The 25,711-nt window shown below is 40.1% G+C and overlaps 1 protein-coding gene across 4 annotated transcripts in view; it reads left to right on the top strand.

The window, feature by feature from the left end:
* NUMA1 (nuclear mitotic apparatus protein 1) overlaps positions 1 to 25,711 on the top strand; it is a 73,176-nt gene that overhangs the window by 2,276 nt on the left and 45,189 nt on the right. For 2 of the 4 annotated variants that reach the window (XM_079929069.1, XM_079929067.1), the window contains exons 1-4: positions 19,565 to 19,678; positions 21,459 to 21,583; positions 24,673 to 24,720; positions 25,648 to 25,703. The exons of the other annotated variants lie outside the window; for them this stretch is intronic. The gene's annotated coding sequence lies outside the window, so the exon portion shown is untranslated. Of the gene's footprint in view, positions 1 to 19,564; positions 19,679 to 21,458; positions 21,584 to 24,672; positions 24,721 to 25,647; positions 25,704 to 25,711 lie in introns of those variants that run through there. 4 annotated transcript variants of the gene reach the window in all.

The following is a 25,711-nucleotide window of genomic DNA, read 5'->3' as shown; positions in this document are numbered from 1 at the left end:
TCCCAGTGCTTTGAAAATGTCATTTTACAGAAATTCTGGCTTTTTGTTGTTACTCTTGAGAACTGTGCTCACAATTGAACTATTATTTCATTGTATGTAACCTGCCTTTTTCTCTGTTTTTTTTTAAGATCCTTTTTTTTTGTCATTTGTGTTCTGCAGTTTCATTACATGGTGTGGATTTAATTTTATCCTACTGGGGGCTTATAGTGATGCCTCAATCTGAGATTTCATACCTTTCAATTTTGTAAAAATTCCCCTCTTTATTTAAAAAAAATGTTTTTCCGGGCTTCCCTGGTGGTGCAGTGGTTAAGAATCCGCCTGCTAGTGCAGGGGACGCGGGTTCAAGCCCTGGTCCAGGAAGATCCTACGTGCCCCAGAGCAACTAAGCCCATGCACCACAGCTACTGAGCCTGCACTCTAGGGCCCGTGAGCCACAACTACTGAAGCCTGCGCGCCTAGAGCCTCGTGCTCCGCAACAAGAGAAGCCACCGCAATGAGAAGCCCCCATTTGCTGCAACTAGAGAAAGCCCGGGCGCAGCAACAAAGACCCAATGCAGCCAAAAATAAAATAAATTTTTAAAAAAACCAAAAAAGTTATTCCATCTGTCACTATACAAAAATATTACATTACTGATTATATTCCTCACACTGTACAGTTAATACCCGTGACTCACTTATTTTGTAACTGGAAGTTTGTATCTCTTAATCTCCCTCACCTATTTTTCATCCCCCCAGTCAGCTTCCCTAGCAACTACCTGTTTGTTCTCTGTGACTCTTTCTGTTTTGTTATGTTTTTTAGATTTCACATATAATTGAAATGGTACATTATTTGTCTCTCTCTGTCTGACTTATTTCACTGACCTAGTACCCTCTAGGTCCATCTGTGTTGTCGCAAATGGTAAGATTTCATTCTTTTTTACAGCTGAGTAATATTCCATTAGATATATGTACCACATCTTCTTTATCCATTCATCTATCCATGGGCATTTAGGTTGCTTTCATATCTTGGCTATTATAAATAATGCTGCAATGAACATAGGGGTGTATATATCTTTTCACCTCGTTTTTGTTTTCTTTGGATAAACACCCAGGAGTGGAATTGCTGGATCATATAGTAGTTCTGTTTTAATTTTTTGAGGAACTTCCATATTATTTTCCATAGTGGCTGCACCAGTTTACATTCTGCCAACAGTGCCAGAGGGTTCCCTTTTCTCCACATCCTCCCCAGGACTTGTTGTTTGTTGTCTTTTTGATTATAGCCATTCTAACAGGTATGAGGTGATATCTTACAGTGGTTTTAATTTGCATTTCCCTGATGATTAGTGATGTTGAGCATCTTTTCATGTGGCCATTGGCCATCTGTTTGTCTTCTTTGAAAAAAATGTTCAGGTCCTCTGCCCAATTTTTAATTTGGTTTTTTTTTTAATGTTGAGTTATATGAGTTCTTTGTATATTTTGGATATTAACCCTTTGTCAGATATATTGTTTGTGAATATCTTCTCCCATACCATGTTTTGGTCTTCTTTTCACTTTTTTGTTGCTAGTTTCCATTGCTATACAAAAGCTCTTTAGTTTGATGTAGTCCCATTTGTTTATTTTTGCTTTTGTTTCCCTTGCCTGAAGAGACATATCCAAAAAAATATTGCTAAGACTGATGTCAAAGAGCACACTGCTTGAGTTTTCTTCTAAGAGGTTTATGGTTTCAGGTCTTACATTTAAGTCTTCATTCATTTGGAATTTATTTTTGTATATGGTATGAGAAAGGAGAAAGTAGTCCAGTTTGAATCTTTTGCATGTACAGCCGTACAGTTTTCCTAATACTATTTATTGAAGAGACTTTTACTCATTGTATAGTCTCATCTCCTTTGTTGTAGATTGATTGATCATGTAAGTGTGTGTTCATTTCTGCATTCTCTATTCTGTTCCATTGATCTGTGTGTCTTTTTTTTAAATTTATTTATTTAATTAATTTATTTTTGTCTGCATTGGGTCTTTGTTGCGGTACGTGGGCTTCTCATTGCGGAGGCTTCTCTTTGTTTCGGAGCACGGGCTCTAGGCATGCGGGCTTCAGTAGTTGTGGTGTGTGGGCTCAGTAGTTGTGGCACACGGGCTCTAGAGCACAGGCTCAGTAGTTGTGGCACACAGGCTTAGATGCTCCGCGGCATGTGGGATCTTCCTGGACCAGGGCTTGAACCCATGTTCACTGCATTAGCAGATGGATTCTTACCCACTGCGCCACCAGGGAAGCCCCTGTGTGTCTGTTTTGGTGTACTGTTTTGGTTAGTATAGTTTTGTAGTATAGTTTGAAATCAGGGAGCATGATACCTTCAGTTTTATTCTTCAGGATTGTTTTGGCTATTCAGGGTCTTTTGTGTTTCCATTACAAATTTTAGAATTATTTGTCCTAGTTCTGTGAAAAATTCCCTTGGTATTTTGATAGGGATTGCACCGAATTTGTAGAATGCCTTAGGCTAGAATGGTCATTTTAACAATACAGTAAGTCCTCTACATATGAACCTTCAAGTTGCAAACTTTCAAAGATGCGAACATGTATTCAAATGTCCAATCACATAAGGTAGTTCACGTGTCTGGCATACATTGTCACGTGCATGCATCCTCTACAAGTGGTTCTGCTTTTGTGTACTTTTCTGTACAGTACCCTGTACAGTACAGTAGTACAGTATCTTTATTTCAAGCCCAGGGTGTCCAGAAGCAAGCATAAAAACAGCAGTGATGTAGCTGGTACTACTGTACATTTCAAGGTACTCTACTGTAAAATTAAAATTTAATTTTTGTGTTTGTTTTTTATGTATTATTTGTGTGAAAAGTATTATAAACCTATTATAGTACAGTACTATATAGCCAATTATGTTAGTTGGCCATCTAGGCTAACTTTGTTGGACTTGGGAACAAATTGGACTTACACTCTTGGAAGGGAACTTGTTCGTATGTAGGGGACTTAACTGTATTAATTCTTCCAATCCATTAGCATGGTGTATCTTTCCATTTGTTAGTATCATCTTTAATTTCTTTCATCAGCATCTTGTCTTTTTCTTAGTACAGGTCTTTTACCTCAGTTAGATTTATTACTAGATATTTTATTCCTTTTAAGCAATTGTAAATAAAATTGCTTTCTTAATTTCTCTTTTTGATAATTCTTTGTTAGTGTATAGAAACACAACAGATTTCTGTATATTAATTTTGTATTCTGCAACTTTACTGAATTCATTGATGAGTTCTAATTTTTTTTGGTGGCCCCTTTAGGATTTTCTGTAGTATCATGTCATCTGCAAACAGTGACAGTTTTACTTTTTCCTTCCCAATTTGGATTCTTTTTATTTCTTTTTCTTGCCTGATTGCTGTGGCTAGGACTTCCAATACTAGGTTGACTAAAAGTGGTGAGAGTGGGCATGCTGTCTTGTTCCTGATCTTAGAGGAAATGCCTTCAGCTTTTTACTGTTGAGTATGATGTTAGCTGTGGGCTTGTCATACATGGTCTTTATTTTGTTGAGATGTTCCCTCTAGACCCACCTTTTTTTTTGTCATTTAAAAAAATTATCTATTTTTCGCTGCATTGGGTCTTTGTTGCTACGCGTGCACTTTGTAGTTGCGGTGAGCAGGGGCTACTCTTTGTTGTGTTGCACAGTCTTCTCATTTCGGTGGCTTCTCTTGTTGCGGAGCACGGGCTCTAGGCACGTGAGCTTCAGTAGTTGTGGCACGCAGGCTCAGTAGTTGTGGCTCGCGGGCTCTAGAGTGCAGGCTCAGTAGTTGTGGCACACGGGCTTAGTTGGTCCGTGGCATGTGGGATATTCCTGGACCAGGGATCGAACCTATGTCCCCTGCATTGGCAAGCAGATTCTTAACCACTGCGCCACCAGGGAAGTCCCATCTAGACCCACTTTGATGCTATTTTTTTTTAAATCATAAATGGATGTTGAATATTGTCAGAAGTGTTTTCTGCATTCATTTAGATGATTTTTATTCTTCAGTTTGTTAATGTGGTGTATCACACTGATTGATTTGTGGATATTGAACCATCTTTGCATCACTGGGATAAATACCACTTGATCATGGTGCATGATCCTTTTATGGTGTTGTTGAATTTGGTTTGCTAATATTTTGTTGAGGATTTTCACAACTATAAAGTGATATTGGCCTGTAATTTTCTTTCTTTGTGATATCTTTGTCTGGTTTTGGTGTTGTGGTGATGCTGGCCTTGAAAATGTTTGGAAGCATTCCTTTCTCTGTAATTATTTTGGAATAGTTTGAGAAGAATAGGTGTTAACTCTTCTTTAAATGTTTGGTAGAATTCACCTGTGAAGTCGTCTGGTCCTTCACCTTTGTTTATTGGCAGTTTTTTTGTTTTGTTTTGTTTTTGTTTTTTTTTGAGGTACGCGGGCCTCTCACTGCTGTGGCCTCTCCTGTTGCAGAGCACAGGCTCCGGATGCGCAGGCTCAGCGGCCATGGCTCACGGGCCCAGCCGCTCCGCGGCATGTGGGATCCTCCTGGACCGGGGCACGAACCCGTGTCCCCTGCATCGGCAGGCAGACTCTCAACCACTGCGCCACCAGGGAAGCCCCTATTGGCAGTTTTTTTAAATTGCTGATTCAATTTTATTACTGGGAATTGGTCTATTTATATTTTCTATTTCTTCCTGATTCAGTCTTGGGAGATTGTACATTTCTAAGAATTTGTCCATTTCTCTTAGGTTGTCCATTTTATTGGCATATACCTCTTTAAATAGTGCCTCTCCCTGATCTCATATTTAACTTACCTTGAACCTTCTATTGTTAATTCTGACCTCCACATCTCTTATTCTTTTCTTCATGATTTCTGTCTCTCTCTTTCTGTGTTACCTCTAGATAATTTCCTTAAATCTATCTCCTAGCATACTAATTACTCTTAAGCTAGAACTAATTTATTTTTTTAACATATAAATTTAAATATTTACTTATTTATTTTTGGCTGCGTTGCTGCACGTGGGCTTTCTCTAGTTGCGGCAAGTGGGGGCTACTCTTTGTTGAGTTGCACGGGCTTCTCGTTGCGGTGGCTTCTCTTGTTTTGGAGCATGGGCTCTAGGCACATGGGCTTCGGTAGTTGTGGCGCGTGGGCTTAGTTGCTCTGTGGCATGTGGGATCTTCCCGGACCAGGGATCGAACCCGTGTCCCCTGCATTGGCAGGCAGATTCTTAACCACTGTGCCACCAGGGAAGCCCCAGATTTACTTTTTGAATTCTTATTTTCATTAGCTAAGTTTTTCATTTCCTCAAGTACTCTTTGGTTCATTTTCAAATCTGCCTCTTTGTTTTTCATGGTATCTTGTTTTTGTCCTGTGTTTTCAATTCATCTATATTAATTTTAAATAAATTTAACTTACTGTGTTTGTTCAGTTTTCTGAAGCTTTTCGAGTGTAATCCTGCCATTTGTTTCAATGACTCTTTGTCATGATGGATTGTTTCCTCAAGTATTTTATAATTTTGGATTGTGAGCTCATATTCAAAGGAGTATTATCTATGATAGCCTTATGTAGCTTGAGTTGAGGTCAGTTCTCTCAAGAACAGCTTTTTTATTTTAATCAGCTTTGCTTAATTATAATTTATGCATTTGTAATACGCTTTATTTAAAGTAAAAAAAGTTTTTACAGATTTATACATTTATAAAAAGTTGCCCCAATCAAGATACAGAGCATTCCCATCACTCCCAAAAGTTTCCTTATGCCTCTTTACAGTTCATCTTTCCCTTTCCCTTGGCCCCAGGAACCACTATAGATTAATTTGTATTTTCTAGAATTTTATCTAAGTCAAATTATACAGAGTGTACCTTTATGTGTGCTTTCTTTCAGGCAGTGTAATGCATTTCAAATTTATCTATTTAGTACACATATCAGTAATTTGTTACTATCTGTTCCTAAGTAGTATTCTGTTATATGACTATATCATACAGTTTTGTTTATCATTTACTGTTGATGGACATTGGGGTTGTTTCCGGTTTTTGGCTGTTGTGATAAAATTGTTGTGAGCATTCATGTACAAATCTTTGAGAGGACATGTATTTTCTTGACTCTTCGGAGTGAAATGGCTGGGTCATATGGCATGTTATCTTTAAATTTTTAAGAAATTACCAGTTTTCCAAAGTGGCTGTACTGTTTCATGTTCCCATTGCAGTATCTGAGGGCTCTAGTTTCTTTATATTCTTACCAACACTTGGTATTGTCAGTCTTTTTAAGTTTAGCCTTTCTCATGGAGGTGTAGTGTTATTGTGGTTTTAATTTGCATTTTCCTGATGATGTTGAACATCTTTTGGCCATTTGTGTATCTCCTGCAGCAACTTTGTATTTGCTCCTGCTGGGAACTAAAGGCTGTTCCCAACCTGGGAGTAAAATGTCTGGAATTTTTCTGTACTTGTAGATTTCCAGGCCACAGACTTAGTATAAATTTTTAACTCCAAATCCACCTCTTGTGTGCACCTATGGTTATTAATTCCTAGAAAGTTTTGTGTTTTTGTTGTTGTTGTTGTTTTTTTGCGGTATGTGGGCCTCTCACTGTTGTGGCCTCTCTGGTTGCAGAGCACAGGCTCCGGACGCGCAGGCTCAGCGGCCATGGCTCACGGGCCCAGCTGCTCCGCAGCATGTGGGATCTTCCCAGACCAGGGCACGAACCCGCCTCCCCTGCATTGGCAGGTGGACTCTCAACCACTGCGCCACCAGGGAAGCCCTCCTAGAAAGTTTTTTCCTCCCACTTTACTAGATGAGCAAGGCAACCTCTCTATTTCCCTGTGGACAGATTTTTTTTTTTCCTAGTCTGTCTTTTTTACTGAGGATCCCAGCCTTTATACAGAGATCTCAGGGTTTTTTTTATGGGCTCAAGATCTCCTGGACTATGAGGAGGTCACGAATTCCTTACATTGCTGGGACAGCTATGCCTCACTAATCCAATTTTCAGCTTCTTTCTTTCTGTTTCCTGGGATTTCTCCTACTTTCTTGTGAGTTCAGTTTATCTAGTGTAAGTTAGGATCCTATCAGGAAAATAGAAACCACACACAGATATTTTAATAGAGTGAATTCAGTAAAGGTGTTTAGTTTAATCCCTTGTTGGAGGGCTGAAAGAGCAAAAAGGGAGTCTTAAAGTAACTTTGATATAATAACTGCATAAAGCACCTGCCTCATCCAGGACTGAAAAACAAAGGGAAGAAGGTAGGGGTTGTCAGAACCTAGAATTCTGGAGGGATCTGATGGAACTGCATGCACCCTGATTCTCTGAGGAGAGGGCGTTGCTGGTTTCTCAGGAGCTCACAGGAGGGGCCTGGAGGAGCCAGGTTTGGTTGAGCCCTGCCCTGCTGGTGCTGGTGCCTCTGAGAGGGAGTTTAGAAAGAAGCAGGGAAGAATCAACTGCTGTTGTCAAGAAACAGCAAGCCACAGGAAGAAGGAAATCCCTTGCAGCCTCTTCCTGCCTTCCATTTTCCCTTTAGCACCCCCTGTAGACAGAACCTAACTGGGAGCCCGCTGGCAAAGGTGAGATAGTATTGGTGGAGTCCGAGCCCCAGCATCACAGAGCAGAGCATAACAGGGTAGGTGTGGAGCTGAGAGAAAATAACTTAACTAGCAAGTGTAAAAGGATTTTTATTATATTTTTCTAAGCATTTCCAGGCATATTTAGTAGGAATCTTTTCGGGTTATCTGGTCCATTATATCAACAGTTAGTAATAGCAATAGAGGCCTTTCTTTTTTTTCAGCGTATACTGTTCTAAGCACTTTACATGAACTGCTTCCCAAAGTTCTATGAGGTAAGTACTATTATTTCTACTATAAATTAATCTACCCAAAGCCATACAGTTTGTAAGTGGTAGGGTTGGTGTTCTAATCCAAGCATTCTGGGTTCCATAATGCACATTCTTATTTATTGTGCTGAAAGTTCTTTGCTACATCAAACCAAAATCTATCCTCCTTTAACTTGTACTAACTAGTTCTGGTTTTGGCTTCTTGCACGGGGACACGTAAGTCTTTCTCCTTGTCTACATGACAAGCATGCATATGTTTGAAAAAAGTTTTCATGTTTTCCCTGGCATAACATCTGTAGTTCTCCCCTCACATTTGCTATGACATGACTTTCAGACCCTTCACCACAGTGGTTGTCATTCTTTCTCGCACGTGCTCTGACTTTGCTTTTCAGAGGTGGGGCACAGAGTCGTCTTCTACTAACATGACCTGAGCCACATTGATGTTTTGGGTAGGTCTGTCAGATTGATGGTTCGCAGGGGAGTGTCTGGAGTAACAGCCTGTCCTCCACTTCCCACCATAGGCAGCCTTTTTTTCCCCCCAAAGGCAACATTTTTAATATGAACTGTTGTACCAGGTCCTTACCATCCCATGTTAGTTTGGTTGATTTCTTTTATTCTAAATGCAGGGCTTTATGTGTAGTCCTGTTAAATTATTTATTGGCTATTTTTGGTATCATTGAAGCTGTTAAGATCTTTTTGCCGGATCAAATCTAAAAACATTGTATTTTCTTTTCTTCACAGTTTACAATTCCAAAGTTTAACAAGTAGACCTTACATGTTTTCATTCTGTCTTTGGTAAAAATGCTAAACATGGTAGGTTTGAGAAGAAAGCTGAATGTTACACCTCTGGAGATCTTACTTCAGTTGATGGAGGTTTGGGGGGAATAGTTTTGACTATTCTTTCTGCTAAATTGGGGGAGGAGCTGTCTGGAAAGGGCAGAATCTTGGCTGTCAATGAGGGGAGGAGAGAGTCAAGGCTAAGGATTGGCCTTTGGGCAGTCAGTCACCCTAATAAGGGGCCACTTGGCAGAAGTAAAATGATCTGGTGGCTGTAGAAGGGAGAGAGGGCATATTGCACAGCATGCTTCTGGGTTGAGGCCTCTCTTGGCAGCTGTGTCAGCTGTCCTTTCTGTTCTCTTTAAGGGCCAGTTTCTTTGAAGCCAGTGCAGGAAATGCCAGTGATTCAGCCTTGCATGTTTCTTCTGCCTTATTGCAGCTCAGGACTGGTTTGTCTGGTGAGGAGTGAAGACTGTGCATGTATTTCAGGCTTATTTATTTGACCACCTGGGTGCCTTCCTGTGACTGGCTAGAGACACTTGCTTTGCAGGCTGTCAAGTTTTTGGTGCCCTGTGGCAACGTGAATACAGTGTGACCCAAGGTCTTGGTCCTGTGTGTGGGTAGCAACTGCATTCTGCCCTGTAAGGGGGCGTTTGTCAAGTGCCTGACTTCTGGATGGTCTCAGTGAGGGATGAGGTAACAATAGCGTTGATTGCCTACTTTTTTGTCTTTCCTATGGCGTGACGATGTGAGTTTGAGGGAAACCTCTTGTTCCCTTAGAGTTTGCCATGGTACCCCTCATGAACGACTGCAAAGTGGACTCTGTCTGGTTGCTGACCCCCAAAGCCCAGTTTCCTTAGGCAGTGAGCAAATCATAATGAGTGCCTATTATACCTCTCACAGAGCTGAATATTTAACAAGTGTATTTATAATACAGGATTTCCCTACTCCCCAACTGTTCAAACCTACAGATACTTAACAAGAATAATGTAACAAATGCTTGTATATTCTTCACCAAGATTCACTAATTGTTAAGTTTGCTATTTTTGGTCTCTATCCTTCATTTTCTGAACCTTTTGACTGTTAGATGTAAACATCATGTTACTTCATCCCTAAATATTTCCACAAGTATTTCCTAAAAAAATAAGAGTATCTTCCTATCATAGCCACAATAAAATTATACTCAGAAATTCAATTCATCCGGTATACAGTACTTGTTCAGATTGCTCTAATTTTTCCAATGATGTCTTTCATAGACTTTTTGTCAGTTCAGGATCCATTGAAGGATCATGCATGCGTTAGTTGTCACGACTTTGTCAAGCCTTTATTCTGCTTTAACTTTGAACAGTTTTTAAATCCCTTAATCTTGAATGCCTTTTCATCTGTCATAGCATTGACATTCTTTAGAGTTCAAGTTAGCTTTTTGCAGAATGTCTCTTAATTTGGATTTGTATGACTATTTCCTCTTGACTAGATACAGGTTAAACATTTTTGGTAAAACTAGATAGGTTAATACAGTAGTTTGATTAGTGAAGCTAGAAAACACATGCAAACAGTATTCAGTTTTGCATGACAGTACATAATTTAGCACTCAGTTATGTTGTCTAATCTGTAAGCCCCATCAGAGAAGAGGGAATTCAGTAGGACCTGGAGGTGCTAGGAGAGACTTTAGTAGGAAGATGGGGTTTGGAAGATGGATAGAATTTGAGGCAGTTGGAGTATGGTTAGACAAGCTGCTATTTGGACTTCTCATCCCACTACTAAGGTTATATATCATGAAAAGTGAATTTCCTCTCCAGAGTTTAGAGCTCTGTATCTTTCATGGTGTTTGTACTGCTGGGAAGCCTAATAGTTTAGAGCTCTTGCTTTGGTTTCAGACAGGCCTAGAGACTGTGCTCAGCATTTTGACAGCTGCCTAACCTCAGGGAAGTTTCCTTACGTGCAAGCTAGAAAGAGTATTGGTAACTCTTTAAAATGTTATTGTGATGCTCAGAGTGAAATATTGCATAAATACTTGAATTAAAACATTTGAATGCCTTTAGGTGGGGGCAACACTTCCTCGTTTTTCCATGTGCCACACTGGAACATTCATTTCTATTACCTGCCTAACCCCTGAAGGGGCTTGAATTTACCACTGCTGGATAACTGAAGGCATGGAAATGAGAAAGGGCTTGGCTCCTGCAGAGAGAAATGGGAAGACTGGCTTGATTAGCTCAGAGTGTACACTGTGGAACAGTGGGAAATAAGGTTGAATAAATGACTTGAGGCTGTATAGTGGAGGGCTTGGACAGTTAAGCCAAGGGATTTAGATATGGTGCTTTAGGAAGAAAACCACGGAAGGCTTTTGAGCAGGAGGGACACACTTAGAAATGTGAGTGGTCTGGAGCCTCCTGAGGAAGGACCTTTCCTGCTTTAGAGACTGGAGCCCTAGTACGGCAGAGCCTCCCCAGTGCTGACCACGTTGGGGTGTGGTTTGGCTGTCTTGCCACAGGAGGCCAGACTTTCTGCCCCGGTGACTCTTCCTTGCTCTGCCACTGACCCACCCCATTGAACTAGGCTGCGTGGCTTCCCTTCCGGTGGCTGTCTGATCTACAGAATGCTGGGGCTGCCCAGGATGATGTGAGGCTCAGCTGACCAACAGTCGGCGGGATGGGGGAATGAACAGCATTCCTGTCCCTTTGCCCCTTCCTTGGGTGGAGGCTAATTATAAGCCAGATTGCCAGGGATCACTTTGTCCGAACCTGAGAAAGCTGTTCACCAGGAGGTAAGTCAAGATGGTTCCTACCCTCTCTCTGCTTTTTCATAGGTCAGCTTTTTCCCGAACAGGATCTCTACTGCTTTCTTTTTCCTTGATCCAGGTTCTTCTAAGTAACCTTTTACTTGAAGTAAACAGGTTACTGCAGGAGGTGGACAGAGATGTTTAATGAACATATTCTTCTAGCTGTGGGAGGAGAGTCTAGGGGGTTTCACTGACCCCTGTTGTGAGGTAGATTACCCAGAACTCTTGTGAACCAGGCACTAAACGATGGCTCATACTCATAGGAGCCGCTGCAGAGAAGTCCTGATCTTAAGCTATCATTTCTCAGAAACTGGGTTTCAAAACCATTCTTGCTGTGCTTTAGTGTCCTGAGTTATCTCCCCTTTGAAAGACAGCAGCGAGGAACAGGAAGGGGGAGGTGCATGGATTAGGGTGTTTGTGGCTTTTGCTGGGAGTCAGGGTGACTAGGTTTCTAGTCCTGATTACTGCTAACCAGCTGTGTGACCAGGGACAAACTGCCTAACCCCAGTGGACTATAGTTTTCTTATACGTAAACATGAGCAGTTTAGATTATATGATCTTGAAGATTTCTTCCAGAGCCAAAATTTATGATTATGTAATGTGTGGCTGTAAATTAGTATAACAGTTTATCTTTAACACACGTGACATATACTGCCCATACCTTGTCCCCTTCATTGTAATTTTGGGACAATTAGAGTATTTGTAAATTTGTCCCCCTCGAAGTAATCGTGTTCTCAGCCTTTACGTTTACTCAGGTGATGCTGCCAGTGCTCAAAACATCTTTGGCCTCTCAGCCAATCTTTTGAATATTCTCAGAGGTAGCAAATCTTCACTCTTGCTTGGTAGATTCAGTTTTTGGAAACACCTAGAAGATGTTGTGAGCCAAAGACAAGCAAGGCAGTATCTTTTCTGGTGAAGAATGAGGTGTGACTGTAAAATAATAAGATTTAATTTTTGTGTGTGTCTCGCATGGAGTAGCCTTTAAAGGCAGTTCCCAAAGTAGTGCCTTGTAAATCTTAGGAGACTATTTTGATTACAGTTTTCACTTGATTCAACAAGATTGGAAATGTTTGTTTAAAAGGGCGTCACTTCCTTTTTACTCCCTGTGCGTATGCCTGCTTCTAGGTCAAAGTGACAAGATAGTGGGCGGGGAAAATTAACCTTTCTTGTGGTAGTCCTCCCAAATCACAAATGTGCTGAGGGTCAAAAAGGTTGGAACATGCTGCTATGGGACATTGTAGCTGAGGAGCCACTGCAGTCCCGGCTCCAGAAGACTCAGCAGCCACAAGTTGCTCAGGCTGCAGCAGCCACTGCTCACCAGCACACCATAGTGCATCAGGGTGATTCCCAGGTGGCGTGGCTGAAGCAGATGATTTGGTAGCTCCAGTCTTTTGTAGGAGAAATGATGTATCAGCTTACTTGGTTTGTTGTCTGTTGTTGTTTGTTTATTTGTTTTCCTCAGCAGTTTGAGAAGCAGAGGGGCTCTTTTTTTAAAAATTAATTAATTAATTAATTTATGGCTGTGTCGGGTCTTCCTTTCTGTGCGTGGGCTTTCTCTAGTTGTGGCAAGCAGGGGCCACTCTTCATCGCGGTGCGCGGGCCTCTCAATATCGCGGCCTTTTGTTGCAGAGCACAGGCTCCAGACGCACAGGCTCAGTAATTGTGGCTCACGGGCCCAGTTGCTCCGCGGCATGTGGAATCTTCCCCAGACCAGGGCTCGAACCCGTGTCCCCTGCATTGGCAGACAGATTCTCAACCACTGCGCCACCAGGGAAGCCCCAGAGGGGCTGTCTTGAACGCATTTCAGTTAGGCTGTCTGTAGTATCCTGGACTTTGTTCCTGGAAATGGTGTCTTGTTGATAACTAGTCAAGAAAATAAGGCGTTAAGCATCCTAATCAAAAGGTTCTGTCACTAAGTCACTTTGTGATTCTCTTTCTCACGGCCATGTTTTCTTCATTTTTCTTCATTGAAAGAGTTAGATACTAAGAGTTCTAGATCTGAAAACAGGTAGGCCAAAGGAGGTTTGAGGTAGGGAGCTATCTGTTTGTTCTAAGCTGCTTGACTATTAGACTAGGGAGGTAGGAGTGGAATTCCTTTTTAGTCCTTAAATTGTAGTGACTATACTCTCTACTCGCAGTCACAGCTGAGTGATCAAACGTGAAGCAGCTATTTAATGAGAAGCAGGCACTGGGAGCTTTCTCCTGAAAAACAATCACAGGACATGCTGATCTTGAGAGAAGTAGTCGTTCCCTGGTAGGACCTATTGTTTGAAGGAGGTGGGGGTGAATATCATCAAAATGGACAGTGTGGATATTGTGGTTTAGAAGGGTTAGAGACTTTGTTCCCTGCTGTTGTTAATTTCAAGCCTCTCTTTAAAGGGATTTTCTTAATGATTGGAGCAGTGTGGGAATCATTTAGAGAAAAAGCCCCATGTAACCACAATAGAAATTAAATGCCTAAGAGCAGAGCCAGTTGCTGGAGAGACCTAATCAGTTGCTTTTCAATACTTAGATCCTACAGTGACAGCAAGGAGAGAATAGGCTGCTTGGTGAGTTCGCTATGTACTAGGCTGGGAGATTTGGGCTCTAAACAGAGGAGGAGGTGATCTGTAGAGTCCACACCTCTTAATCTCCCTATTTCTCTTCTTTCCCTCAGTGCCCTTTAGTTTTAATTAGGATTGTGTAAACACAGTCAGCTTGCCAGTCCCCTTAAAGTGGCAGGCCCATGACATTTTCTGCTGGTTACTCTTGCTAGGTATGTGGCTTTAAAGTAGAGGGATTGTCCTCTTTGACAGTTTGGCTTCGCTGGCTGCCTCACTGAAAGAATTCTCTAAATTAGGGCCAGTTGGCTGTCATTCAGTTGGGCAGCATTATTTAGCACCTGCGGTGTGCAAGCATTGTGCTGGAACGGAGCTGATAGGTGAATAAGATGGTTTCTGCTCTTCAGGAGCTTATTAGTCAAGTGAAATACATATGCAGCTAACGTTGACCCAAGGAGGAATGAAGTAAAGTGTGTAGAGGAGCAAGCAGTATGGAGCATATAGAGGAAACAACAATTAATTATTCCTGAATTGGGGGGAACAAGGAGAGCTTCTGAAGGGAGAAAGCATTTGAGCTAGGTTGCAAAGGGTGAATTAGAATTCCTTAAGTTCAGAAGAAAGGACATTTTGGGTTTTTTTGATTTTTGTTTTTTTTTTGACCGTGCCACGTGGCTTGTGGGATCCTAGTTCGCTCAAACCCGGGCCCTTGGCACTGAGAGTACAGAGTCCCAACCACTGGACCACCAGGGAATTCCCTTTTTTAAAAAATGTTTTTTACCTTTTTCGGTTTTTAGAAAGGGCATTATGGAGGAGGTCACAGCATGGGCAAAGGCACAGAGCCTGGAAAATGCCTGGCATGTCTGGGAAAAGTGTTCCTGAGATAGAAGATATTTTAGAGGAATGAGCTGGAGATGAGGCTGGAAAAGATGTTTGATGGTTGGATCTTAAAGAACATTTAAGTGTCATGCTAAGGGATTTGGATTTTATTCTTCATGGAGTTAGCTCTTGAGTGTTTTGGAGTGTTTTTCAAGTGTCAGGTCTTAGATTTCAGGGTTGAGAAGGTGGTGGTCTTGGTTCTTAAAGTATAAAGTTTGTCAGCCATCTAATGTTTATGTACTTGATTCCTTAGTTATATTTTCTAAAGCACCTCCAACCACAAGAAGGCAGGAAATAGTCAGCAGTGTCCCTTTAGACTGCGCTTTCGCCACTCCCCAAAGATGAAGATTTTCTTAGGCCTATACATCCTACAGTCTTGTTTAGTGAGTTCCTTACTACTGCTAATCCTTTTGAATATACAGTGGAAACCAAAAACATTTTTTTGAACTGATTGAAAATAGTATATATTCACTGTAGGAAATATGAAAAATGCAGAAAAATATAAAGAAAACTAAAATCATCCATAGCCCTACCATCTGGAGAAAATCAGTTATTTCCATTTTAGTGTTTCCTTTCGATATTTTGTACCTATGCACATTTCTGTGTGGCATAGTCCAGATCATATGTTACCTACAATTTTGTCTTCTGCTTTTTTTCCATTTCCCATTGTTTTCATTATATAAATTCATATATGTTTATAATGTTACTGAAGCTCTTTACAAATATTCCTTTTTTCTTTTTTCTTTTTGGTTGTGCCTCTCGGCTTGTGGCATCTTAGTTCCCTGACTAGGGATCGAACCTGGGCCCCCTGCAGTGGAAGCTCAGAGTCCTAATCACTGGACCACCAGGGAATTCGCGATATTTCTAATGGCTGCATAATAGTCTATCATATAGGATTTTTATAGTGCTTTCAGTTTTTTCTATTTTAAACAATACTCTAATACTTAGATATAAATTATAAAAGTAATATATATAATAAGTCAGTCCCTTGCACATCACCCTTTATCCTAATCCTACTCTGCAGAGGTAACAATTACTTATTAATAGTTTTTATTAATTTATAATTAGTAATTTCTGGTGTATCTTTGTATGAACATTATTATGCATAAGTTTTGATCAGTATTTTTCATTATTTTCTTATGATACATCTCTGCAAGTGAATTACTGGGTCAAATGATGTGAAATTAAATTTTTTTTCCTGATTGTACTTCATGGTACAGTTTAGAAAACATGAAAAGTAAGGTTTTTAAGGGAGGAAGTAAGAATACCCATAATTCCACAACTCACAAATAAACATTATTTGATATAGTTCCTTATAAATATAACATGCATATTCACACACAGCTGTGCACGTGTGTGTATGTATCACATACACACTTGTATATGTAGTTTAAAAAATAAAGTCATACCACACTAACACTATATATAGTGCTTTTAAAATTCAACATTTCCCCATGTCATTAAAATTATTTAGAATATTTTTAATGACTGCATAAGGCTTCATCATATGGATATATCATAATTTACTTGAGTTATTGTTAGATACTTAGTTTTTCTCCAGTTTTTCATAATGATAAATAATTATATTAATATATCTTTGTTTATATTTCAGATAATTTTCTAAACTTTTATCGCTGTGAATGGAATTATTTGATCAAAGAACACAAACTTTGTTTTTTTTAGCAGTCTCACTTTAAAATTTTTTAAATTTTAAAGTGTTAAATTCACACCTTTTTTTTTTTTTTTTTTTTGCGATACGTGGGCCTCTCACTGCTGTGGCCTCTCCCGTTGCAGAGCACAGGCTCCGGACGCGCAGGCTTAGCGGCCATGGCTCACAGGCCCAGCCGCTCCGCGGCATGTGGGATCTTCCCGGACCAGGGTACGAACCTGCGTCTCCTGCATCGGCAGGCAGACTCTCAACCACTGCGCAACCAGGGAAGCCCTTAAATTCACAATTAAAATTCACAATTAAGTGTGCAATTCAGTGACATTAGGTATATTTACAGTGTTGTGCAGTCATCACTGCTGTTCATTTTCAGGACATTTTGTCATCCCAAGCAGAATCTCTGTACCCATTGAACAATAGCCCCATTCCTTCCTCCCCCAGTCCCTGGTAACCTCTATTTTACTTTCGGTCTCTATGAATTTGCCCATTCTAGGTACCTCATAAATGGGATCATACAATTTTTGTCCCTTTGTGTCTAGTTTATTTCACTTAGCATAATATGGACATTTTTTAGGTTCTTGGTATGTATTGCCAAATTTCTTTCCAGAGAACCACTTAAAGAATGCCTGCTTACTTACATGAGAAAATACACTGTTCCTTCTTTAATCATTAACTTCTCAATCAAAACCCTAGATTAAGTTATCTCTCCAGGAAAGTATGATAGCTTCTTTGCCATTATTATATAAAATCAATATTTGGGAGAGGATGGAAGGAGAAAGTGGCGTGGGTGGGAGTGTCAGTGTATGAAGGTCGCATTTGCTAAAATGAAAGGTCAATTCCCCTCAATTCCCCGTGTATAAAATGGGGATGATGGCACTTTCCCCATCTGCCCTACAGGAGCTAAATGGCCTAAAGTTCCCAGTTGAAATTAATTACTTTTGTGGCCAGGATCTTCAGAAGGGTAGGATATAGAGAGGGAGAATTGGCTTTCCTTTCCCACAAAAATCAGGGTCCTAGCTCTTAGCAGTTGGCTAGACATACTGGAAATGTTAGCTCCTTCCTGGTGAATCTTCTCTCTATAAGCAAAAGGGAAGGAGAGACCCCTATGATGTGGTGATGGGGGTGTGTTTAGCAGCAGAAATAGTGGGGCTTCCTTTGCTTTCATATTATCATTGTAACGTGTGAGTGGGAGCTACATTGCTCGTCCAAGTCACTGAAGGACAGTAGGAACCGGATCTGTTTCCCATTAGTTGAAATTAAAGAGACAAGGAAGATGATGAATAGCACATAGGAAACTCTTTAGAGTAGTGTCCTAACCAAGAAGTAGAGGAGTGTCTTTTGACTTCTTTTGAGTGTTTTGGATTCTTTTCTTCAATATTATATACCAGACCTGTACTGCATATACTTTATTTTAAAATGAGCCACACTGTCTAAGATAGCCACACTCTAGTCAATTGGACAACAGTTAATCTCATTATGAAACTTTTCTTTAGGTGTTAAATGTGAGTTATTGTTTTGTTTAGGCCCAGGTATAAATCTTTTTCGTTTTGCAGGCCACGTAGTTGCAACTACTCACCTTTGCCATTGGTGAACTGAAGTAGCCATAGACAATACATAAATGAATGGGCATGGCTGTATTCCAGTAAAACTTGATTTACAGAATTGGGGCAGCTTGCCCTCAGGCCATAGTTTATTGACCTCTGGGTAGTGGAAAATACTTTAGATAGTCAGAAGGCCTAGCTTTGATGGGAAGTTGTTCAAAAATTTAGCTTTGATGTCTGCTACTTACTAGCTATGTCACCTTAGCCTCTCTGAGTTCTCTTGTTTAAATTCAAAATGGTAATACTTTCCATTAAAAATAAGAATGACTAATTACACATATGGATATTTAACTTTTCTGGAAATCAGGAAAATGTAAATTAAAACAATAGTATATTGTTTTCTATCCTTTATATTGGTAAAATAGAAAATAACATCTATTGTTGGAAGGGTGTCGAAAAGGGAAGTTTCATGTTCTGTTGGTGGAACTATAAATTGGTATACCTTTTTGGATGCTACTTTGGGTACCTGTCAACATTTAACATGCACAGACTTCATCAATTCCAATTATTGGTACATATCCTAGAGAAATATTAGCTTGTATGTAAAAAGAGGTTCACCAGCATTATCGATGGAGCATTCTTTGTCATGACAAAACACTATGAACAACCTAAATATTCAAACATAGCAAAATGAGAAAATAAAGTGGCACAACCTTACCGTGGCATTTTTCATGAGCTCTTAAAAGTATGAGGAATCCATTATATACTAATAAGAAACAGGTCAAAAATTTTTAAGTGAAAAAGTCAAGTTGCAGGGGCTTCCCTGGTGGCGCAGTGGTTGAGAGTCCGCCTGCCGATGCAGGGGACACGGGTTTGTGCCCCGGTCCGGGAAGATCCCACATGCCGCGGAGCGGCTAGGCCCGTGAGCCATGGCCGCTGAGCCTGCGCGGTCCGGAGCCTGTGCTCTGCAACGGGAGAGGCCACAACAGTGAAAGGCCCGCGTACAGCCAAAAAAAAAAAAAGTCAAGTTGCAGGACAAAGTATACAGTATGACAACAGGTAGGTAGACCAAACACACTCTTTGTCTACACACATACGTGTATACATATGTATATGTATGTATACATATCTATGTGTATCTATACAGACATGTATATATACATATATGTATGTGTGTGTGTGCATGCTTAGGAAAATTCTGAAAGGTTATACAGCAAACTTATAACAGTGGTACCTCTGAGGAGGGGAGGGCCATTGGCAAATGTGGGTTAAAGTTTGGTGAATGGGGAGTTTTGCATTTTACTCTGTGTACTTCTGTATTATATTATTTCATAGTGATCATGTATTCTCTCTCCTTCCCACTAGTTTGGATTGCTGGTGGGCTTGTCTGCACTTGTCAGGGTCAGGAGTGTGACACAGTAGGATTAATTCCCCAATCCAGCTCTGCCCACGTCAGTTGAGTTGGAAGCAGCTGCCGAGACCAGAACAAGGAGTGCATGGATGAGGGGGTGGGCGGGCACTGTGCGCAGGTGGCTGGGAGAGGCGGCCAGACAGGCCAATTCTAATTTACCAACAGTAACCATCACATGTCGCGTCTTGACATTCTCCAGATTGCTTTGTTCTCGGTTATCACACGGGGCCCTGAGAAGAATTCTGTGAGCAAGCAAGGCACGGATGATGATAGGAAAAGAAGCAGTCAAAACGTGGGACAACAAGGAAAGCGTGTGTGTAGAAATAGTTTTTTTGTTTCATTTAAAAAGAAATATGTACAGGGATATTCATTACAGCACTGTTTGAAATGCTAACATTGGAAATAGCCATGTCCATCAATAGGAAAATATGTGAACACATTATGGTATATCCTTTATACGTACTGTTATTATACAGTTTTTTAAAAATATGAGTTAGAATTTTATTTACTGATCCTTGGGGGGGATGTTCATGATCAATTATTAAGTGAGAAAAATAAGTTGCAGAGCAATGTTAATATGTAAGCCTAGCTTTTGAAAAATAGAGAACAATAAAAAGAATCCTCTTAAATATAAAAATATATTTGTGCTTATGTTTTTGGGGGGACTTGGAGGCTGAGAGAGTACTAATTTTGTTTTTTATCTAACTTTGTATTGCTTCATTGGTTTTAGAGAACAAGGAATATAAACTTGTCTAAGTAAAAATTGAAGTTTCCTAAACAGTTTTTCATCTTAATTTTTAAGAGGTGCTTTAATTATTTTTAGTGAGTTAATGAAATAAAGAATTATGAAAGTAAAAACAGAGTTATCCTGTAAATCTTCTCTTGGGTTTAGTGGAGGTATCTGGGTAGTGGAAAGAGAACCCAGGAGTAAGGGAACCAATTTTGTAGTCGTAGTTCTAAATTTTTTGATGTGTGAGCTTTAATTTAATAAGATCATTTAACAACTGTTAAACAAGGGCCTCTAAAATGAAGAGCTTGTACCAGGAGATGTTGATCTCCAAGGTCCTTCCTAGCCCTAACGTTCCACAGGTTTATGGTTCTACAGTTCTACAGTTGAACCACCTCTTGAGATTTTAGAACATTACATTTCATTTATTTTTAAATGGCTTTTATTGTTTTTCTCTTTTAAAATATTTATTTATTTATTTTTGGCCATGTTGGGTCTTCATTGCTGCGGTGCGGACTTTCTCTAGTTGCGGTGAGTGGGGGCTACTCTTCGTTGCAGTGCACAGGCTTCTCACTGTCGTGGCTTCTCGTTGCGGAGCACAGGCTCTAGGCGTGCAGGCTTCAGTAGCTGTGGCATGCGGACTCAGTAGTTGTGGCTTGTGGGCTCTAGAGCTCAGGCTCAGTAGTTGTGGAGCACGAGCTTAGTTGCTCCGCGGCATGTGGGATCTTGCCTGGCCAGGGGCTCGAACCTGTGTCCCTTGCATTGGCAGGCAGATTCTTAAGCACTGCGCCACCAGGGAAGCCCATCTTTTGTTATTGTTGTTTTTGCATTTTAACAGTCTAAAATTAGAATGCATTTTATAATTGGCATTGGCCATTTTTTCACATTTTTATTATCTCTGAAATTGAAATATCTTATCATTGATGATATAGGATCATCAATCTACTTTTCAGTGCCAATTTCTTTTTCATTAACTATACTCTTGGCCCCTTCCTGGGGTTCCCTTTCTCCTAATCCCAGTGGGTGGATATGGTATTTGAGTGTGCAAGGATTTTGTGCTTATTTAACTGGTAGGTGTCCTATATGTAGCTGCTCCTTGGGAAGTTAGATAAATATGTATGTAGCCCTGAGGCATCCAACTTAAAGCTTCTGAATTTTGATTAGTCTCTATCATAATTTTGCCTGGTATTTGCTTTTTAAAGTATAACATAGACACAGAAAAGTTTATAAAGTATGTAGCTCCTGACTTTACAGAAAGTGAACACACCTGTGGATAACTAGTGCTATATCAAGAAATAGAACATTAGCAGCATCCCATGATGCCCTTCCAGTCATTATCCCCGTGCTGTTTTCTTTTTAAATGCAGTGAAAGTATACATCGGGATGGCTCATAATTATCTTGGGTGAGTCTGCTGGAAAGAGCTCCAGGTTTGGAGCCAGAGGATCAGAGTTGTATCGTGGTCCTGTTGCTTTTTAGTTGTGTGACCTTAGGTAAGGTACTTTTATGAACTTCATTTCTTTTTGATAAAATGAAAACAATAGTGTCTATCTCACAGAGCTGTTGTGATCTCACGTGAAATATTTTGTAGATGGAAAACACTGTCAGTGGTGAAAAGCTGTACAGAGCTGCTAGTCATTTTTGGTGAGGGACGTAGAGTCCCAAGCAGGAGATGATGTGAACCTCAAGTAAGAAGAGAAAATGAAGAAGTTTGTCTGATCCTCAAATCCATTCTCTTAACCACCTGTGTTATCTCCTTTTTTTGTTGACATTGTTGTAGTCACTAGTTTCTGTTAAATTCTCCAAAATGGAAATAACATATAAGACCTAAAAGGAATCCCTAAGGATTTGGAATTTCTCCCAAAGTCTCTCATTTCCTGTCTTAATGCTGGTGCCTCCTGGAGCTGTGTAAGGCAGAGGCTTTGGCCTAAGATTAACCAATTTCAATAGCAAATGAATACACCATCCCTTTACAGGCCTAAGAGGCAAGTGTGATCCCACCATAGACCCACTTCTGATTATAGTCACACTGTTACAAATGTGACCCAAATCTCTATCTCTAGCCTTCTGTATAAAGATTGCATCTGAAGAGGTTCACTTTAATGACATAATTTGAAACCTTTCATTCATTCAATAAATGCTTATCAGGTACCTTCTGTGTGCCAGGAGTTTTTTCAGTTCTAAGAATTCAGTGGTGAGCACACAGTATGTGAGTTCATGGAACTTATGGTAATAGGAAAAAGAGAAATTAATGAAATATAAAAAGATGTAGTTAGAGACTATGAGTGCTATGAAGGAAAGGGTATGGTGCCGTGCATAGTAGGAACCTGACCTAATCTAGATGGTTAGGGAGAGTTTACATGGGGAAGTAACATTTGAGCTAAGATATGAAGGATAAGTTAGAATTAATCAGGTGAATAGGTAGGAAGAGAAAGCTTCAGGTAGGAAGAAGAGCCTGGACAACACTAGACCACACGAGGAAGTAACTTTTTACTAATGAATTTTCAGCCTCTAATAGTAGCTACATTTATCTCTGTACCAGGTACTGTGCTAAGCACTTTCTTTACACATACTATCTTGTGAATTCCTTATATCAACCCTCTGAGAAAGTATTATTCTTTTTTTTTTAATAATTGTAATACTTTATTACTGAAGGTTATTTACATAGTGTTTAAGGCACAATAAAAAATAAATTACAATACAAAAGTTCTCTTCAAGTAAAAGACACTGAACAGCAGGGCTATATTAACCCTTGAATATTTAGCCAAGACACAAAAGCTACAAGTTTTGCTGGGAACACCTTCCATGAGTTTTTAACTACCTCTTTACACTATGGAACATCACCCAGGCCATCTGTTTGAAGAAATACCCAGTTACTATATTTTCAAAGGTTGAATTATAGAGAAAAATAGAAAATGTGAAAGATAATATAGACTTTAAATGTAATTTTGAGTTTCAAAACTGGGTACTGAAACTGTACTTTTTTAGACAGTATAAAAGGCAAAATGACAGGTATGGAATGCATTTCAGAATCAAGGTCCATATGTAAATTATACCAGGTTTTCTTTTAGTATTGGAAAAAATATCAAAGTTCATCATCTTTAAATACAGATAAACTATTTGGAAATTCCAGTTCGTTAAAAGAAATAACATCTTCAGCCTAGTTGGTGAAAACTGAAAATATCAAGCTGTAAACATGGGGGGGTAGGGGGTAGGGGGAGAGGTTCCTAAACGTTTAGATGTTTTCTATTCTTCAAATAAGTGCTGCAGTAGCTTAAGTTTGGAAAGACACTGGGAGACTAGACACTTCTTTAAAAGCACTCTTCTTTCCATGACCCACTTATAAAGTTTGTTTTATCTACTAGTATAAGAGAAAAAAAATAATAAAGTTGGTTTTGGTTTCATTCTGTTAGTTTTGGTATTTCTTTGCCCCCACACCAAATCCTCCCTCCAAATAAGCAACTGAATTAAAAAATAAATAAAAGAAAAAAATTTAAATAATCTCTTCCAGTTCTCAGAGCTTTGTATAACACTATACAAAATTATTATCATTTAGGGTTGATGTTTTTCACTAGCCCTAAATTTTTAAATTGTAATATACTCCTTCAGAAACCTTCATTTAACTGCTTAATGATTCCAGTCTACAAATGAGCATAGATTTTGCTCTATTGTTGTAAATAATTGAATTGGGGGAAAAACTATAGTAAGCTAAACTTCACTGCTCATGAAAGATCTGAACTGTTGATTGCTTGTCACAGCACAGAAAAAAGGTGACAAGCAATTCATCTTGAGGTGGCATTTGTCAATCTATTAGCATTTATGTAACCTTCCCTAGGTACTCTGTGGTTTAGACTTGTACTACTGTAAACCTTGGATCAATTGACCAAAAACAAAAACCTACCATCTAGGGTATTGAAAGAAATTCAATAAAATAATACGTGTCCCATACTTCAGGAGAGCCATGAAAATCAAACTGTTCTTTAACAGTTTGAATTTAGGATTTTCTGTTAATCACTCAAAAACAATTGGGAGAATTAGCTCACCTTTTGAGAGTGTGAGAAGGAAAGAGTAAACATGTTAACTTTAGTAGCAAGAATGCTGCTCTAAGGAAACTAATATATTAAAGGAAATGTTATGACAGACAAAGTTGACTTTTATCCCATTTGATGCCAATATATGTGTATACAAGTCATAATCCACAAGGAGCGTTTAAGGGCAAAAATGTAGCTTCCTAGTATATAAAAGCTAATGGGCATTTGAAAAAAATACAGTATTTGTACTCTGAAATTAAATAAAACCTTAGTAACAGGGCTGTGTGTGTGTGAGTCTGGTGGTATCTGCTCAAGAAGGGCCCTTTGCTGGCTCCAGAGGAACGTTGCTTGTCTAGGTGGTTATATACTGCAGAGCTGGTTGGAAGACAGGTCACAACTGGAAAAGCCAAAGAAAAGCTTCCGTTAACTCCAACTTGTCTCAGGGTTTTTGTTCTTGGAAATCTTCAGCTTCCATCTAATAATGTTAGTCTGTGTCTTCTAAGTAAGCAGAAGCCTTTTTTTCTTGGTTGAGCTTTTCTTCTTCTTTTCAGTGTGCACGACTCTGAGCTGGATCTCCCCTATCAGCCCATCAACATCAGGTGGGTTCTTCACCTGGCAGGTATATGTCCCATTGTCATCAAACTGTAGCTTCCAGAGGAAGATGGAGACATCATACCGCTCAGGGTTCCCATCCCAGACCACCCAGTCCTTGAAATGCCCACTCATGGGTCTGAAGGGATCCACGTGGTAGTAGAAAACAAACTGCTTAGACCCCCATCTTGAGGACAGAAATTCCAGGTCACTGTTAGAGCATCACCCACAGGGGCAAAGCTGGAGAAAGTGCATTTTAACTGAACATCTGTCCCATTGAGAGCCTCCAGCACATGGGGGGTGTAAATTTCCACAGCTGCTATTGGCCAAAGAGAAACTGGAGAACACTTATACCACAGAAGTCCACCCACTGGAGCGAAGGCTCCGAGCCCCACGCCAGGCCTCCTAACCTGGGGGTCCGGCAACAGGAGGAGGAATTCCGAGAGAATCAGACCTCGGAGGCTAGCGGGATTTGACTGCAGGACTTCCAACAGGACCTGCTAGTATTGGAGGGTCCCCTGCAGAGGCGGGGAATGGCCGTGTGTCACCGTGAGGACAAGGACACTGGCAGCAGAAGTTCTGGGAAGCACTCCCCAGCATGAGCCCTCCCAGAGTCTGCCACCAGCTCCACCAAAAAGCCGGGTAGGCTCCAGTGCTGGGTCGCCTCAGGCCAAAAAACTGAAAGTATTATTCTTATTCCCATTTTACAGATGGGGAACCTGGGAGCACAGGGAAGCTAAATAACTAGTCCAAGCTTGCACAGCTAGTAAGGTCTAGAGCCAGGATTTTAAGGAGGCTATCCAACTCCAGACCCCATGCTCTTAGCCATTATGCTGTATTGCCTTCCTCCTATTTCTCACCATTCTAGCCTGTACTTCATACCAACTGGAACATAGATCTGATCTATGTTACTCCCCTTTACTTCTTCCCTTTAGAAACCTTGGTTGTTTCCCATCGCCTGCAGGATAAAATCTGAATTCCTTAGTGTGATGTAAGTAC

This window comes from Stenella coeruleoalba (assembly GCF_951394435.1).
Source record: "Stenella coeruleoalba genome assembly, chromosome: 8".
Lineage (NCBI taxonomy): Eukaryota > Metazoa > Chordata > Mammalia > Artiodactyla > Delphinidae > Stenella > Stenella coeruleoalba.
This window is presented reverse-complemented; position numbering and strand designations above follow the sequence as displayed.